The sequence below is a fragment of the Mustelus asterias genome, chromosome 12 (assembly GCF_964213995.1).
Source record: "Mustelus asterias chromosome 12, sMusAst1.hap1.1, whole genome shotgun sequence".
Lineage (NCBI taxonomy): Eukaryota > Metazoa > Chordata > Chondrichthyes > Carcharhiniformes > Triakidae > Mustelus > Mustelus asterias.
In genome coordinates this window covers 86881096-86897373 of record NC_135812.1, presented here as the reverse complement: position 1 = coordinate 86897373, position 16278 = coordinate 86881096, and the positions used below count along the sequence as shown (strand labels likewise).

General features: G+C 43.6%; 1 protein-coding gene and 1 non-coding gene across 2 annotated transcripts in view; one reads left to right on the top strand and one right to left on the bottom strand.

The window, feature by feature from the left end:
- The window catches only part of sdk2b (sidekick cell adhesion molecule 2b), a 939592-nt gene that overhangs the window by 739812 nt on the left and 183502 nt on the right, over nucleotides 1–16278 (top strand). The window lies entirely within an intron of this gene.
- trnag-gcc (transfer RNA glycine (anticodon GCC)) lies at nucleotides 8234–8304 on the bottom strand. The gene has a single exon. It is a non-coding gene; the product is annotated as a tRNA-Gly (tRNA).

The window sequence follows — 16278 nt, the reverse complement described above, 5'->3', positions numbered from 1 at the left end:
CCCAGTTCGGCCTTATCAGCCATCTGTATACCCACCAGAATCCTACCAAACTCATAGAAACTAGAAGCAGCAGTAGGCCATTCAGCCCTTCGAGCCTGCTCCGTCATTCATCTTGATCATGGCTGATCATCAAATTCAATATCCTGATCCCCTTTCCTCCCATATCCCTTGATCCCTTTTGCCCCTGGAGCTATATCTAATTTCTTCTTTAAATCACACAACATTTTGTTCTCAACTACATTCTGTGATAGTGAATTCCACGCACTCACCACCCTCTGGCTGAAAAAATGTTTCCTCACTTCAGTGCTAAAAGGTTTACCCCTTATCCTCAAACTATGACCCTAATTCTTGACTCCCCAACATTGAGAATATTCTTCCTGAATCTACTCCGTCTAACCTTTTTAGAATGTTATAAGTTTCCATGAGATCCCCTCTCACTCTTCTGAACTCCAGTGAATATAATCCAAACTGATACACTCTCTCCTCATATGACAGACCTGCCATCCCAGCAATCAGCCTGGTAAACCTTCGCTGCACTCCCTCTATCGCAAGGACATCCTTCCTCAGATAAGGACACCAAAACTGCATACAATACTCCAGGTGTGACCTCACCAACGCCCTCTATAATTGCAGCAAAACATCCCTATTCCTATACTCAAATCCTCTTGCTATGAAGGCCAAGATACCATTTGCCTTCTTTACTGCCTGCTGTACCTGCATGCTTACTTTCAGCTATTAATGCACAAGAACTCCAAGGTCTCATTGACTATCCCCTTTCTCAATTTATACCCATGCAAGTAATAATCTGTCTTACTATTATTGCTACCAAAGTGGATAACCTCACATTTATCCACATTATACTGCATCTGCCATGCAGATGCCCACACACTCAGCCTGTCCAAATCACGCTGAAGCATCTCTGCATCCTCCTCACAGCTCACCCTCCCACCTAACTTTATATCATCTGCAAATTTGGAGATAATACATTCAGTTCCCTCTTCCAAATCATTGATATATAATGTGAACAGTTGGGATCCGAGCACAGATCTCTGCAAAACCCCACTAGTCACTGACTGCCAACCAGGAAAAGACCCATTTATGCCAACTCTTTGCTTCCTATCTGTTAACCAGCTTTCTATCCATCTCAAGACATGACCTGCAATCCCATGTGCTTTAACTTTGCATTATAGTCTGTTATGTGACATCTTGTCGAAAGCCTTCTGAAAGTCTAAATAAACCACATCCACTGGTTCTCCTCGGTCAACTCTACTAGTTACAGCCTCAAAAAATTCCAATAGATTCGTCAAGCATGATTTCCCCTTTGTAAATCCATACTGACTTTGTCTGATTATATCACTGCCTTCCAAATGCCGAGTTATAAAATCCTTGGTAACAGACTCCAACAACTTCCCCAGTACTGACGTTAGGCTCACTGGTGTATAGTTCCTGTTTTCTCTCTATCTCCCTTTTTGAAAAGCAGGCTTACATTCACTACCCTCCAATCTGTAGGAACTGTTCCAGACAATGGACCTGATGATCGAATAATCAAATTAATGAATAACATAAACCTCAAAAATATTGATTAAATATTTATACTGTTATCGTGAAACAAGGTCAAATTTCCACTTTAAACACTTACTGTACTAGAGACCTCTGGGTTAAATATTTCACATATCTACTCACTGGAAGCTGCATACCTAAGCATCAATTTAATGCTCCCAACAAAGATCCTTATCTCCTTGCAGTACACGGTGCAATTTCAAGTGCAACTTGCACTCAATTTATATCCATTATTTCAAATGGAAAATTATTCAAAGCTCATAATGTTCGATATGCATTCTCACTGCTCAGAGTCAGAAAATTACCTCTTGAGCTGTATATATCCTGGAAGAAGTCTCACAACGCCAGATTAAAGTCCTACAGGTTTATTTGGCAGCACAAGTTGAAAGCTTGTGCTGCCAAATAAACCTGTTGGACTTTAACCTGGTGTTGTGAGACTTCTTACTGTGCCCACCCCAGTCTCCACATTTCCACATCAGTATTATCCTGGAAGGCAGTGCTGAGTACTTGCAGTACTCAATTGTTGTCACAGGATGGCAGTAAAGAGCCCTGTAAGTGTACTGTCATTGTTGAAAAGTCAGAATGTTAATCTGTTTCAGTGTAAAGACTTCAATACTTTTGAAGTTTCTGCACATTATTAATATTTTGATCATTGATCTCTACAGTAAGCAGCTGAAAATTATGATGCTTCTGTAAGATCATTGAAAAGCCACTCACAGTTTGGGGAAATTAAAGCCCTTTTTTGTTTTGCTTAAATGATTTCTGAAGTTTCAGCCTGCAGTATGGAGTAAGAATGTCTGTGTTGGGTCCTGTGCTGTGCTATGTGACAGCTGTTTCTCAATAACCAGAATCCCGCTTCTTGAAGTCTGACGGAATTGTGGCTCCTGATTATAATTGAAGCTGTCAAACTTGTTTATTCTACTTGGCTCATTCTGAGCTGGATCGGATATGGATCTACACCGATCATTTCAATTCCTTTAATGGAATTCAGTAACTCCTTCCAACTAACTCCTTTAAGTAGCTGGGAGACGCATGGCTGAATAAGTCAACCTACTTAATGGATATGAGACTGCACTCTGCAATTTTCTTTATTCATTCATGGGACATGGGCGTCACTGGCTGGCCATCCCTTGTTGCCCCTGAGAAGGTGGTGGTGAGCTGCCTTCTTGAATCGCTGCAGTCCATGTGCTGTGGGTTGACCCACAATGCCGTTAGCGAGGGATTCCAGCAACTGCAAAGGAATGGCAATATATTTCCAAGTCGGCACGGTAGCACAGTGGTTAGCACTGCTGCTTCACAGCTCCAGGGTCCCGGGTTCAATTCCCGGCTCGGGTCACTGTCTCTGTGGAGTTTGCACATTCTCCTCGTGTCTGCGTGGGTTTCCTCCGGGTGCTCCGGTTTCCTCCCACAGTCCAAAGATGTGCGGGTTAGGTTGATTGGCCAGGTTAAAAATTGCCCCTTAGAATCCTAAAATGCGTAGGTTAGAGGGATTAGCGGGTAAATATGTGGGGGTAGGGCCTGGGTGGGATTGTGGTCAGTGCAGACTCGATGGGCCGAATGGCTTCCTTCTGCACTGTAGGGTTTCTATGATTTCTTCTATGATTCTAAGTCAGGATGGTGAGTGGCTTGGAGGAGAACTTGCAGGCGGTGACGTTCCCATTCGTCTGCTGCCTTGTCCTTCGAGATGGAAGTGGTTGTGGATTTGGAAGGTGCATCTTGGTAAATTTCTGCAGTGCATCTGCAGTGCATCTTGTAGATAGTATATACTGCTGCTGCTGAGTGTCAGTGGTGGAGGGATTGAATGTTTGTGGGTGTGGTGCCAATCAAGCAGGCTGTTTTGTCCTGGATGGTGTCAAGCGCCTTGAGTGTTATTGGAGCTGCACCCTTCCAGGCAAGTGAGGAGCACTCCATCACACGCCTGACTTGTGCCTTGTTGATGGTAGACAGGTTTTGGGGAGTCAGGAGCTGAGTTACCCGCCACAGAAATCCTAGCCTCTGACCTGCTCTTGTAGACACTGCATTTATGTGGCGAGTCCAGTTGAGTTTCTGATCAGTGGTAACCCCAAGGATGTTGACATTGGGGATTCAGTGATGGTTACACCATTGAATGTCAAGGGGCGGTGGTAAGACTGTCTCTTACTGGTGATGGTTATTGCCTGGCATTTGTGTGGCACGAATGTTACTTGCCACTTGTCAGCCCAAGCCTGGATATTGTCCAGATCTTGTTGCATTTGAACATGAGCTGCTTCAGTATCTGAGGAGTCGCGAATGGTGCTGAACGTTGTGCAATCATCAGTAGTGGAAGAGTTTGGCCAGGGGAGCAGCAAGTTCTGGAGCACAAGTCTTCAGTACTATTGCTGGAATGTTATCAGGGCCCATTGCCTTTGCAGTATCCAGTGCCTCCACTTCTGACCTTGTGATAGAGGGAAGGTCATTGATGAAATAGCTGAAGATGGTTGGCCTAGGAAACTACCCTGAGGAACTCCTGTAGAGATGTCCTGGAGCTGAGATGACTGACCCTCCACAATCATAACCATCTTCGTATGTATCAGGTATGACTCCAACCAGTGGAAAGTTTGCCCCCTGATACCCATTGATTCCAGTTTTGTTCAGACTCCTTGATGCCACACTCGGTCGAATGCGGCCTTGATGTCAAGGGCTGTCACTCTCCCCTCACCTCTGGAATGCAGCTCTTTTGTTCATGTTTGAATCAAGGCTGTGATGAAGTCAGGAGCTGAGTGACCCTGGCAAAACCCAAACTGGGCACCACTGAGCAGGTTATTGCTGAGCAGGTGCTGCTTGATAGTGTTGTTGATGACCCCTTCCATCGCTTTACTGATGATCGAGAGTAGACTGATTGGGCGGTAATTGGCCGGGTTGGATTTGTCCTGCTTTTTGTGTACAGGACATACCTGGGCAATTTTCCATATTGTTGGATAGATGCCAATGTCATAACTGTAGTGGAAGAGTTTGGCCAGGGGAGCAGCAAGTTCTGGAGCACAAGCCTTCAGTACTATTGCTGGAATGTTATCAGGGCCCATTGCCTTTGCAGTATCCAGTGCCTCCAACCATTTTATGATATCATGTGGAGTGAATTGAATTGGCTGGAGACTGGCATCTGAGTTGCTGGGGATCATTGGAGGAGGCCGAGATGGATCATCCACTCGGCACTTCTGGCTGAAGTTTGCTGCAAATGCTTCAGCCTTATCTTTTGCACTGGGCCACGTGCTGGGCTCCTCCATCATTGAGGATTGGGGATATTTGTGGAGCCTCCTCCAGTGAGTTGTTTAATTGTCCACCACCGTTCTCGACTGGATGTGGAAGGACTGCAGAGCTTAGATCTGATCCGTTAGTTGTGGGATTGCTTAGCTCTGTCTATCACTTGCTATTTTTGGCATGCTGGTAGTCCTGTTTGGTAGCTTCACCAGGTTGACACCTCTTTTTAGATATGCCTGGTGCTGCTCCTGGCATGCCCTCCTGCACTCTCCATCGAACCAGGGTTGAACCCCTGGCTAGATGGTAATGGTTGAGTGGGGGATATGCCGGGCCATGAGGTTGCAGATGGTGCTGGAGTACAGTTCCGCTGCTGCTGATGGCCCACAGCGCCTCATGGATGCCCAGTCTTGAGATGCTAGACCTGTTCGAAGTCTGTCCCATTTAGCACAGTGATAGTGCCACACAGCACGATGGAGGTATTCTCTATGTGAAGGTGGGACTTTGTCTCCACAAGGACTGTGTGGTGGTCACTCTTACCAATACTGTCATGGACAGATGCATCTGCAGCCGGCAGATTGGTAAGGATGAGGTCAAGTATGATTTTCCCTCTTGTTGGTGCCTCCACCACCTGCTGCAACCCCAATCTGGCAGTTATATCCTTTAGGACCCGACCAACTCGATCAGTAGTGCTGCTGCCGAACCACTCTTGGTGGTGGACATTGAAAAACCCCACCTACAACACATTTTGCGCCCTTGCCACCCACAGTGCTTCCTCCAAGTGTTGTTCAACATGGAGGAGTACTGATTCATCAGCCGAAGGAAGACGGTACGTGGTAACGTGGTTTCCTTGCCCATGTTTAACCTGAAGCCATGAGACTTCATGGGGTCCAGAGTCGATGTTAAGGACTTCCAAGGCAACTCCCTCCCAAATGTACACTACTGTGCCGCCACCTCTGCTGGGTCTGCCCTGCCGGTGGGACAGGAGATATCCAGGTGTGGTAATGGTGGTGTCTGGGGTGTTATCTGTAAGGTGAGAAAAACTACATCAAACTGTTGTTTGACTAGTCTGTGAGACAGCTCTCCCAATTTTGGCACTAGACCCCAGATGTTAGTAAGGAAAACTTTGCAGGGTCGACAGGTTTGTTTTGCCGTTGTCTGTTCTGGTGCCTAGGTCGATGCCAGGTGGTCCGTTGAGTTTTGTTCCTTTTTATTGACTTTGTAGCGATTGATACAGCTGAGTGGCTTGCTGGGCAGTTGAGAGGGAAGTTGAGAGTCAACCCCATTGCTGTGGCTCTGGAGTCACATGTAGGCCAGATGAGGTAAGGACGGTAGATTACCTTCCCTGAAGGACATTAGTGAATTCTGCCTATTCTTCCTTGAAAATCATGCATGTACCTCTTCTGATTTGAATGTAGCTAAATTCCTCCTTCCTTCCAAGGGTTAATCTGCAAACAGTTTAAATACAATTGGTTCATCAACATGAACCATTTAGTGTTCTCACGAGGCGGGCCTGTGAGCTAAAACCAGTTGTACAGATAATTAAATCTCAAGAGTTGCTGCTGATTGAGGCTGTTGATATTATTGGGCTTTAATTAAACATTAAATTGCAGCAAGTTATTTAGAAAGGGCGATAATTGATAAAATGAAAAGTACCAGGAAGAGGATGACTAATTGACCCTTTCCTCCTGTTGCAAAACAGAGACTGAATGTCAATGATACAGCCCAGTTTAAACGAACAAAGAATTACTTCATGTGACTCCAATTTGCCCAATCTTTCTCCGACATGCAGCAAATCTACTGCATTTCAATAAAAGGAACAATAAATTTGGATCTCTGATTGCTCTGGGAGACTGTTTTTCATTCTTATCTGAAACCAGTAAATAACCTGAGAACATAGATCTGGATATGGCAGAATAATTGTGAATGTTGCCCTTCAGAGCAGTAATTCCACTGATTGTAATCGACTGGAGTCGGCAGGAAAATGAAAAATCTCTGCCACACTGATCAATGGATTCCTCATTATGTAGAATCATAGAATTCCTACAGTGCAGAAGGAGGCCATTTGGCCCATCGAGCCTGCACCGACCACAATCCCACCCAGGCCCTATCCCCGTAACCCAACATATTTATCCTGCTAATCCCCCTGACACTAGGGTCAACTTAGCACGGCCAATCAATCGAATCCGCACATCTTTGGAATGTGGGAGGAAACCGGAGCACCCGGAGGAAACCCACACAGACACGGGGAGAATGTGCAAACTCCCCACAGACAGTGACCCGAGGCCGGAATTGAACTCGGTCCCTGGCGCTGTGAGGTAACAATGCTAACCACTGTGCCACCATGCCACCCTAACCTTCAGATTTTTCACCAATTTCTTATTTTATGCATCCTTCTGATCGGCTCTTAGACAGAAATTGTTATGATTTGTTTCAATTTTCATGCCCGCAATAATATTTCACGATAATGATACAAAATTCAGCAGCCAAAATCAAAGAACAAATAACTTGAAGACAAATAACTTGCAAACAATGCTGTGCTGGTCCACCAGTGTCTGTAAAGAGGTTAATGTTGAAACCTGGGCTGATCATTGTTGAGTCAAGCCTCCTTCTGAACAGATGAAATTAACAGGCAGGAATATGTTAAGTTTAAAGTTTATTAATGTCACAAGTAGGGTTACATTAACACTGCAATTAAGTTACTGTGAGAATCCCCCAGTCGCCACACTCCGGCGCCTGTTCGGGTACACTGAGGGAGAATTTAGCATGGTCAATGCACCTAACCAGCACGTCTTTCGGAGGAAACCGGAGCACCCGGAGGAAACCCACGTAGACACAAGGAGAACATGCAGACTCTGCACAGACAGGTACCCAAGCCAGGAATCGAGCCCAGGTCCCTGGCACTGAGAGGCAGCAGTGCTCACCACTGTGTTGCCCTCGTATATAAGCTGGTCTATTTAGCCTGCCCCACACCTCATGGTGGCTCGAGCATCATGACTCAATATTCAGCAAGGTACCCCCAACCCCTGTAACCTCCAGCTAAAGGTAAAGAAAAAATCTGAGCCAGAAGGGAAAAATGTACTCTCAGGAACTTTGACCCTCTCAGCTAATCAAAAACAATACATGAGCTGACATGGACCAGGTGCTACCTATAAAGATACTTAGTTGCTTTAAAACGTTTATTGGTCAAAGTAGAGCTTATATTAACACTGCAATGAAGTTACTGTGAGATTCCCCTAGTCGCCACACTCTGGTGTCTGTTCGGGTCAATGCATCTAACCAGCACGTCATTCAGACTGTGGGAGGAAACCAGAGCACCTGGAGGAAACCCATGCAGACACGGGGAGAACATGCAAACTCCACACAGACAGTGACCCAAACTGGGAATCGAATCCAGGTCCCTGGCGCTGTGAGGCATCAGTGCTAGCCACTGTGCCACCCTGCCGCCAAGAAGGGATTTTGCATTGGCCAGGAATCAAACCCAGGCCTCCCGCGTGGCAGGCGAGAATTCTACCACTGAACCACCAATGCACACAGTGATTTATGATGTGATCTCTGTCCCCAGTTAAGAACTATTCCAACTCCTTTGTGAAATTATATAGAGTTAGCACTCACCACAACAGTGACGATATATTCCACAGGCTGACTCCTCTATTGGTAAGGAATTGCCTAACACTGAGACCTTTCCTACTCTTGTATAGTTTAAACTCAAGCCCCATGGTCCTTCCTAGAGGCATAGTGATAATGTCATTGCATTAGTAGTCCAAACGCCCAGGCTAATGCTCTGGGGACATGGGTTCAAATTCCATTGTGGAATTTTAATTAAATAATGCATCTGAAATTGAAAGCTTGTCTCAGTAATGCTGACCACGAAACCATCATTAATTGTCATAAGTACCCATTCTGTTCGCTCATGCCCGTTAGGGAAGGAAATCTGCTGTCTTTATCCAGTCTAGCCCACATGTGATCCCAGACCCACAAAAATATAATTGACTCTTATCTGTCCTCTGAAATGTTCATTTCTAGGGCAATTAGGAATAAGACCTTAAGAAATAGGAACAGGAGTAGACCATTCAGCCCTTTGAGCCTGCTCTAGCATTTAATAAGATCATGGCCGATCTAACACTCAATAGGCGGGATTTTACAGCTTCGCTTGTCCCGAAACTGTAAAATCCCACCTGAGGTCAATGGACCTTCCCATTGTCCGTCCCTCATTTGCTCCGATTCCTGTGGTGGCTGGGGTGGTAAAATTCCAGCGACTCAGTCCACTTTCCTGCCTTCTCTCTGTAATCCTTAATTCCCCTACTGATTAAAAACCTATCGATCTCAGCATTGAAAATGTTCGAGAGGTCAACCTCCACAGCTTCCTGGGATGGGGAACAAATTAGGCTTTGCCAGCAATGCCCACATCCTGTTAGGATGAATACATACTGAAGATACAGAATAAAAAAAAGTTAAACTGGAATAATCTCACAAAAGGCACCTATCCAGCTATTCAATTATTTTATAGGTCTTGAATAAAATATGATGATTAAGAGATAGGACATCAATCTAATAATATAGGTACTTCTGTATTATCGATTGCTCATCTAGAATTCCGTTCATTATTCATGTCTTTCAGCGCAACACATTTTCTCATGGTTCTGTGTAGGAATATTTGGTAGAGCCTCTAATATGTGTGTGCACAGCAAGAGAAAGAAGGATGAAGTGTAGATCGCACGGCAGGTTGAAAAGGTCATGAGTCCTGGGTAGCGGTACTACTGCTTTTGGCAGATTTCCATTTCATCCTTCAGTCCCAGAGGAGTTCCAAGTGGAGAGACTGAGGTCACAAGAATCTTGGAACCAGAAGGTGAAATGCATTACTCAATTATTTCAACAAAAAGGAATGATGGGCACAACAGGAAATAAGGAATTTAGGGGAAGTCCGAGAATACTGAAGTTACAGATGAAAAAAGAGGGTTTTAGTACATTTTTCAAAATATCAGGGGCAGGAGGGGCAGCAGGAAGAAAGACATAAGGTGGTTTGGAAGAGCTTTCCAGAGGATGGAGACGTAATGACTGAAATATGGGTCCTTTGATAGTGGAACAGTGAAGTCAAGGATGAGCTATGATGTTGATTTAGATGAACACTCAATGTGGGCTGGACTCTATTGTCTGATCAATTACAGAAGTGGAAGCCGCGTGATGGAGAGAATATGGAATCTGAAGCTCAGTTTGGGCTCAATGAGTTCACGAGCAGCCCAGTTTGATATGCAAAATATCCAAGGACAGGGCTGGAATCAGTGGTGAGCACAGAGAGATTTTGGTGGGAGCTGAAGAGGATGACTGTTTGGTCTTCCCAATTTGAAACCGAAGGGAATTGTGGCTGGATGTTGGGCAAGCAATCTGACAGCACAGAAAAAAGTGGAGGGATCAAGAGAAGCGGTGGAAAGATAGAGCTGGTGTTATCCATATAACCTGTGGAAACAGACCATGTTTTGTGGATGATCCTGAGGGGTTCCCAATACGTTGATGGTGGATTGACTGGAAAATTAATTACTTGAGTTACACTTGGATAGTTAAGGATAGAACCAATTAAGAGCTGTTCCACTGAACGAGGCAATGGAGGAAAAGTATTAAAAAGAAGGAATATTGGCCATACAAGAGAAATAATAATGCACACTCATAGTTGCAGAAAATCTTATTCATTGGCCATCATTTTGGTTCGGGTTGTTTCAGTGTTGTGGAAGAGCAAAAACATGATTGGAGCGATTCAAAGATGGTTGTGGGAAAAATTGGATTGTGGAGATTGGAAATATATTCAATGCGTTTGGAGAGGAAAAGGAGATGGGACAACAGTTCTCAAGGACAAAATGACTGAAGATGGATATTTTTCAGGGTGGATTTGACAATGTTTATGGAAGGATGGGAGTTGGTTACAGGACCTGAGAAAGGAACCGTTTACATATCAGCGAGCTAGATATAGCAAAGTAAGGATAGTGTTATTGATTGTACACACTCTACAACAACTCAATTGTTAGGTACAATTTCACAATGGTTATGTTCTTGGGTTTGTAATCCAGAGGCCTGGACTAATAATCTGGATGTGGAGATGCAGGCGTTGGACTGGGGTAAACACAGTAAGAAGTTTAACAACACCAGGTTAAAGTCCAAAATAAACCTGTTGAACTTTAACCTGGTGTTGTTAAAGTTCTGACTAATAATCTGGAGACATTCAAATCCACCAGGGCAGCTGGGGGATTTAAATTCAGTTAATTAATGAATCTGGAATAAAAAGCTACTATTAGTAATGGTGACCACGTCAATTTCTGGATTGTCATAAAAACCCACCTAGTTTACTAATGTCCTTTGGGGAAGGAAACCTGCTGTCCTCACTCAATCTGGCCAATACGTGACTCTAGACCCACTGCAATGTGGTGAGCTCCGCACTGAAGTGGCCCAACAAACCAAGCAGTTAGCATCAGCACTTTCCCAAAGGCAGTTAGGGATAGGCGACAAAAGCAGGCCGTGCCAGTGACACAAACATCCCATAAATGAATAACTATAATTAATGGAGAAAGTGCATCGGCACAAAAGGACTGGACCCTTAAGAAAAGAACATAATGTAAAATATAAAACAAATTGTGGGATTATGTTTGTGGGATTTTGGTCGGTGAAGATTTGATGGGCCGAATGGCCTCCTTCTGCATTGTAGGGATTCTACATTCTATTCCTTCTGCATTGTAAGGACTGTCTCATTTCCTTCTCTATGAACGGTATGTTTTGTCTGTACAGTGCGCAAGAAACAGTACTTTTCACTGTATGTTAATATATGTGACGACAATAAATCAAATCAAATCAATGTTTCTATGAAACTGATCTATTCAAACTTGTAATCATCAAGTTGCCTCACCAATGAATAATAATTAGACATGATTATGCGGCACAGGCGGCACGGTAGCACAGTGGTTAGCACTGCTGCTTCACAGCTCCAGGGACCTGGGTTCAATTCCTGGCTTGGGTCACTGTCTGTGTGGAGTTTGCACATTCTCCTCGTGTCTGCGTGGATTTCCTCCGGGTGCTCCGGTTTCCTCCCACAGTCCAAAGATGTGCGGGTTAGGTTGATTGGCCATGCTAAAATTGCCCCTTAGTGTCCTGGGATGTGTGGATTAGCGGGTAAAATATGTAGGGATATGGGGGTAGGGCCTGGGAGGGATTGTGGTCGGTGCAGACTCGATGGGCCGAATGGCCTCTTTCTGTACTGTAGGTTTTCTATGATTTCTATGATGTTTTTTGTTCATTTTTGCTAGTTTGCTACACCACAAATGTAACAGGATGGTGTGCTGAAACAGCACACAGGCATTGTTATAACAGCAAGAACAACTTGCATTTATATCATGCCTTTAATAAAGTAGAAATTCTTGTGACATTTCATATAGGAATTATGAAACAAAATTTGGCATTGAAACACAAGAAAGCACGAAGATAGCTGATCAAAAGTTTGGGCAAAGAGATAGGTTTTAAGGATGGTCTTAAACATGGTTTTGTGAAGGGGAGGTCGTGTCTCACGAACTTGATCGAGTTTTTCGAGGAAGTTACGAAGATGATTGATGAGGGTAGGGAAGTGGATGTTGTCTACATGGATTTCAGTGAGGCCTTTGACAAGGTCCCTCATGGCAGAAGGTGAAGTCGCATGGGATCAGAGATGAGTTGGCAAGGTGGATACAAAACAGACTCGGTCAAAGAAGACAAAGGATAGCAGTGGAAGGATGCATTTCTGAATGGAGGGCTGTGACAAGTGGTGTTCCTCAGGGATCAGTGCTGGGACCTTTGCTGTTTGTAATATATATAAATGATTTGGAGGAAAATGTAACTGGATTGATTAGTAAGTTTGCGGACGACAATAAGGTTGGTGGATTTGCGGATAGCAGTGAGGACCATCAGAGGATACAACAGGATATAGATCAGTTGGAGACTTGGGCGGAGAGATGGCAGATGGAGTTTAATCCGGACAAATGTGAGGTAATGCATTTTGGAAGGTCTAATACAGATAGGAAATATACAGCAAATGGCAGAACCCTTAAGAGTATTGATAGGCAAAGGGATCTGGGTGTACAGGTACACAGGTCACTGAAAGTGGCAATGCAGGTGGAGAAGGTAGTCAAGAAGGCATACGGCATGCTTGCCTTCATCGGCTGGGGTATTGAGTTTAAAAATTGGCAAGTCATGTTGCAGCTTTATAGAACCTTAGTTAGGCCGCACTTGGAATATAGTGTTCAATTCTGTTCGTCACACTACCAGAAGGATGTGGAGGCTTTGGAGAGGGTACAGAAAAGATTTACCAGGATGTTACCTGGTATGGAGGCATTAGCTATGAGGAGAGGTTAGAGAAACTTGGTTTGTTCTCACTGGAGCAATGGAGATAGTCAGAAGCTTTTTCCCAGGGTGGAAGAGTCAATTACTAGGGGGCATAGGTTTAAGGTGCGAGGGGCAAGGTTTAAAGGAGATGTACGAGGCAGACTTTTTTACACAGAGAGTAGGGGTGCCTGGAACTCATTGCTGGGGGTGGTAGTAGAAGCGGATACAGTAGTGACTTTTAAGGGGCATCTTGACAAGTACATGAATGAGATGGGAATAGAGGGATACAGTCCCCGGAAGGGTCGGGGGTTTTAGTTAGATTGGGCAGCATGGTCGGTGCAGGCTTGGAGGGCCGAAGGGCCTGTTCCTGTGCTGTAATTTTCTTTGTTCTTTGTTCTTAAAGGAGGAGATGGAGGAAAAGAAGATCAGAGAGGGAATATTACAGTTTAGGGCCTTGGTAGCTAAAGGCACTGTCAACAATGGAGAAGAGATGAAAATCATGGATGTGCACGGTGCCAGAATTTGAGGTTGCGGAGACCTCAGAGGGTTTGCACGGCTGAAGGAGATTGGAGAGATGGGGGTGGGGGCTAGGTCACAGCGCAATTTGAAAACAAATGTTTGAGAATTTTAAAATCGAAGCATTGCAGGACTGAGAACCAATCTAGGTCAGTAAGCACAGATGGATGAACAAAGTTAGGATACAAGTTTCGGAGAAGCTCGCCATCAGCTTAGTAACCAATCTGATTACAACTTGGCAAGAAATCAGTGTGTTTCTAACCTGGAATATTTTTTATGTAGTCTTCATGAATCTACATCAGTCCAGTGATTATTTGATTCTGATAATGATGTAGATACGCATGTTTTTTATTGAATGTATAAAAGATCAAAGACAGTAGTGCAAACATAATTATAAACTGATCCTATCCCGAGAGCCATTTGATTAAAGCCCATATATCGGATTATGTTGGCACCGGAATCTGTGTAAATTTAATTTCCTGATAGCTGATCTTCCATTGCTTGCAGCTATCAGCTGTGATTGCATATTCTAAGAAAGGGCACTGTGAAAAGGCTTATAATGCAATTTTATTTAACGTAGAATTACTTCTAGGTTCGAGATACAAGAATCATTGAATTTCATTGACTTATAGCTGGAAACAAGGTCTAAAATAAAATGTAGCTATCATCAACCAGCTAAGTAGCCCAGCTGTTAGGCGCTGTAGCTAATACAAATCCACCTTGTCATGTCAAGATTGTATTAAAGGGCAACAAGTAGTTATTATAACAAAATAGTTAATTACTATCTGATCAAATATCTGATCCAATAAGGGCAACAAATCTGGCCTTGCTAACAACGCTCATATCCCATTTAATAACTAAAAACATTCCCGGTGGCTCACAAATGAAGTCCCTACCACGTGGATTTGTTCACTGCTCTGTACTGATCTATGAACTGCAGTAAAGATGCTACAACTCATCTCTGCTCCTGCAGTGATGAAGGAAATACTGACATTCGTTTCTTCTCCTGAAAGTCATACAGTGACTCCTATTAGAAATGCAGATGTGTTTTAATTGGCCGAAGATAACTTATCTTCCACAGTCAGAAAACCCATGAAAGAGTTATGATGTTACAGTGCCTCACCGAGCACCACATTGCACTATGGGTTCAGCTGTGGTGTCTCAATGATGAGATCTTGAGACTGTGTAACAACACTGTGCCTTTAAGGAATGTTTTTTAGTCATGTTTCTGTGCTGAATGTGTTTACTAGTCCCTTACATTTTATTAGAGCCGTTTGGTCTGGATCCAGAAGCACTGCATTGTTACTGCAGCAACGTAATTGATCTTAAGCCTTCATTTCTTTATGTCGGTGAATGGTTACTGTGGTGATTGTCTTTTAGGGATCAGTCTGCAGACTTAGGATCACATTCTGCAGACTGATCCTTAAAAGGACAATCACCACAGTTACACATTCCTTTTGCATTTGATCTTGAACGACAATCAATGGTCCTTTCAACTGTCTATTCTCTTGTTGACCTCTTGGCAACTCACTTTGGGTTTCAGTGCATTGTTTAGTTGCTTCTGGTAGTTCCAATGCAGTTTTTTCTGAAGTAATATTCCATATCCTTTTTAGCTCCTCATGCATTTCCATGGCAACATATTGATGCTGCAAGGAGTTTTTCAAGATCGCAACTTCTTTGCGTGCCTTTTCTGCCTGCTGTTTTGCCTGGCTGTGCATCTATTGAGTTTTCCCAACTCCCATTTCAATTTTCCAGTTGTGGAATTAAGGGTCATCATTTCCTCATGATCCTTTGTGACATCACTAAAATTCATTTGTTCAGATCTCAAACAGCTTGGTTCATTGAAGGTTTCAATTTATTGTTTGTTTTCAAAGGGATATACTCGGGTTGGAATCTTGCACTTTAAGTCTTCCAGTTTCACTTTGACGTGAACATTTTCCTGTAGGACAGTTTCAATTACTTGATGCATGTCTTGCTCCTTTTGAGTTATTGCTGAAAAAAGACATTTTGTCGAAGCTTTTCATCTTGCATTCATCAGGACAATCGCAATAACACCAATTTCAATGTCTTGTGATGATCCTGACGAGTGCAAGATTGAAGCTTCGAGAAAATATATTCTCAATATGAAATACTCAAGTTTTGTATTACCAAGTGCCTTTTGAGTTGCCTCAGATAGCTTTGCTTCATTCACAGCCAACTGCTTGTTCCACGTTATTATCTGCTGTTGCAGTTTGTGTACTGTCAGCATTTTCAAAAATCTCTTCTTTAAGTTTCTCAGTCATTTCTTGCTTCTGCACTAAACTCCTCAGCTTGTGCAATTCACTGCACTGACATAGTTGGCAGCCATCTTGCAGTTTACTGGAATATTGTTTCCCTTGCTGTGGGGTCTTTTGTTAAATTCAGAGCTTAATTATGAGTAGCTCTCTTTCTGGGGTCTCTTGTTGTCCTTGGCACTTCTTTAGGAGGTCCCTCTCTCAGGGATCTCTTTAAATGTCTATCCAGAGTTGTTTTTTTTCACAATATAAATACAGCTTCTTTTTGGAATTATTACTCACTGCCTTGTGAACTGACTAAGTGGTGTGAACCTGAGTCACTCAGGGCTTTTGCAATTTTTGCTCACCCATCTTTGTATTCTGACCAGGTTTCTTTCAC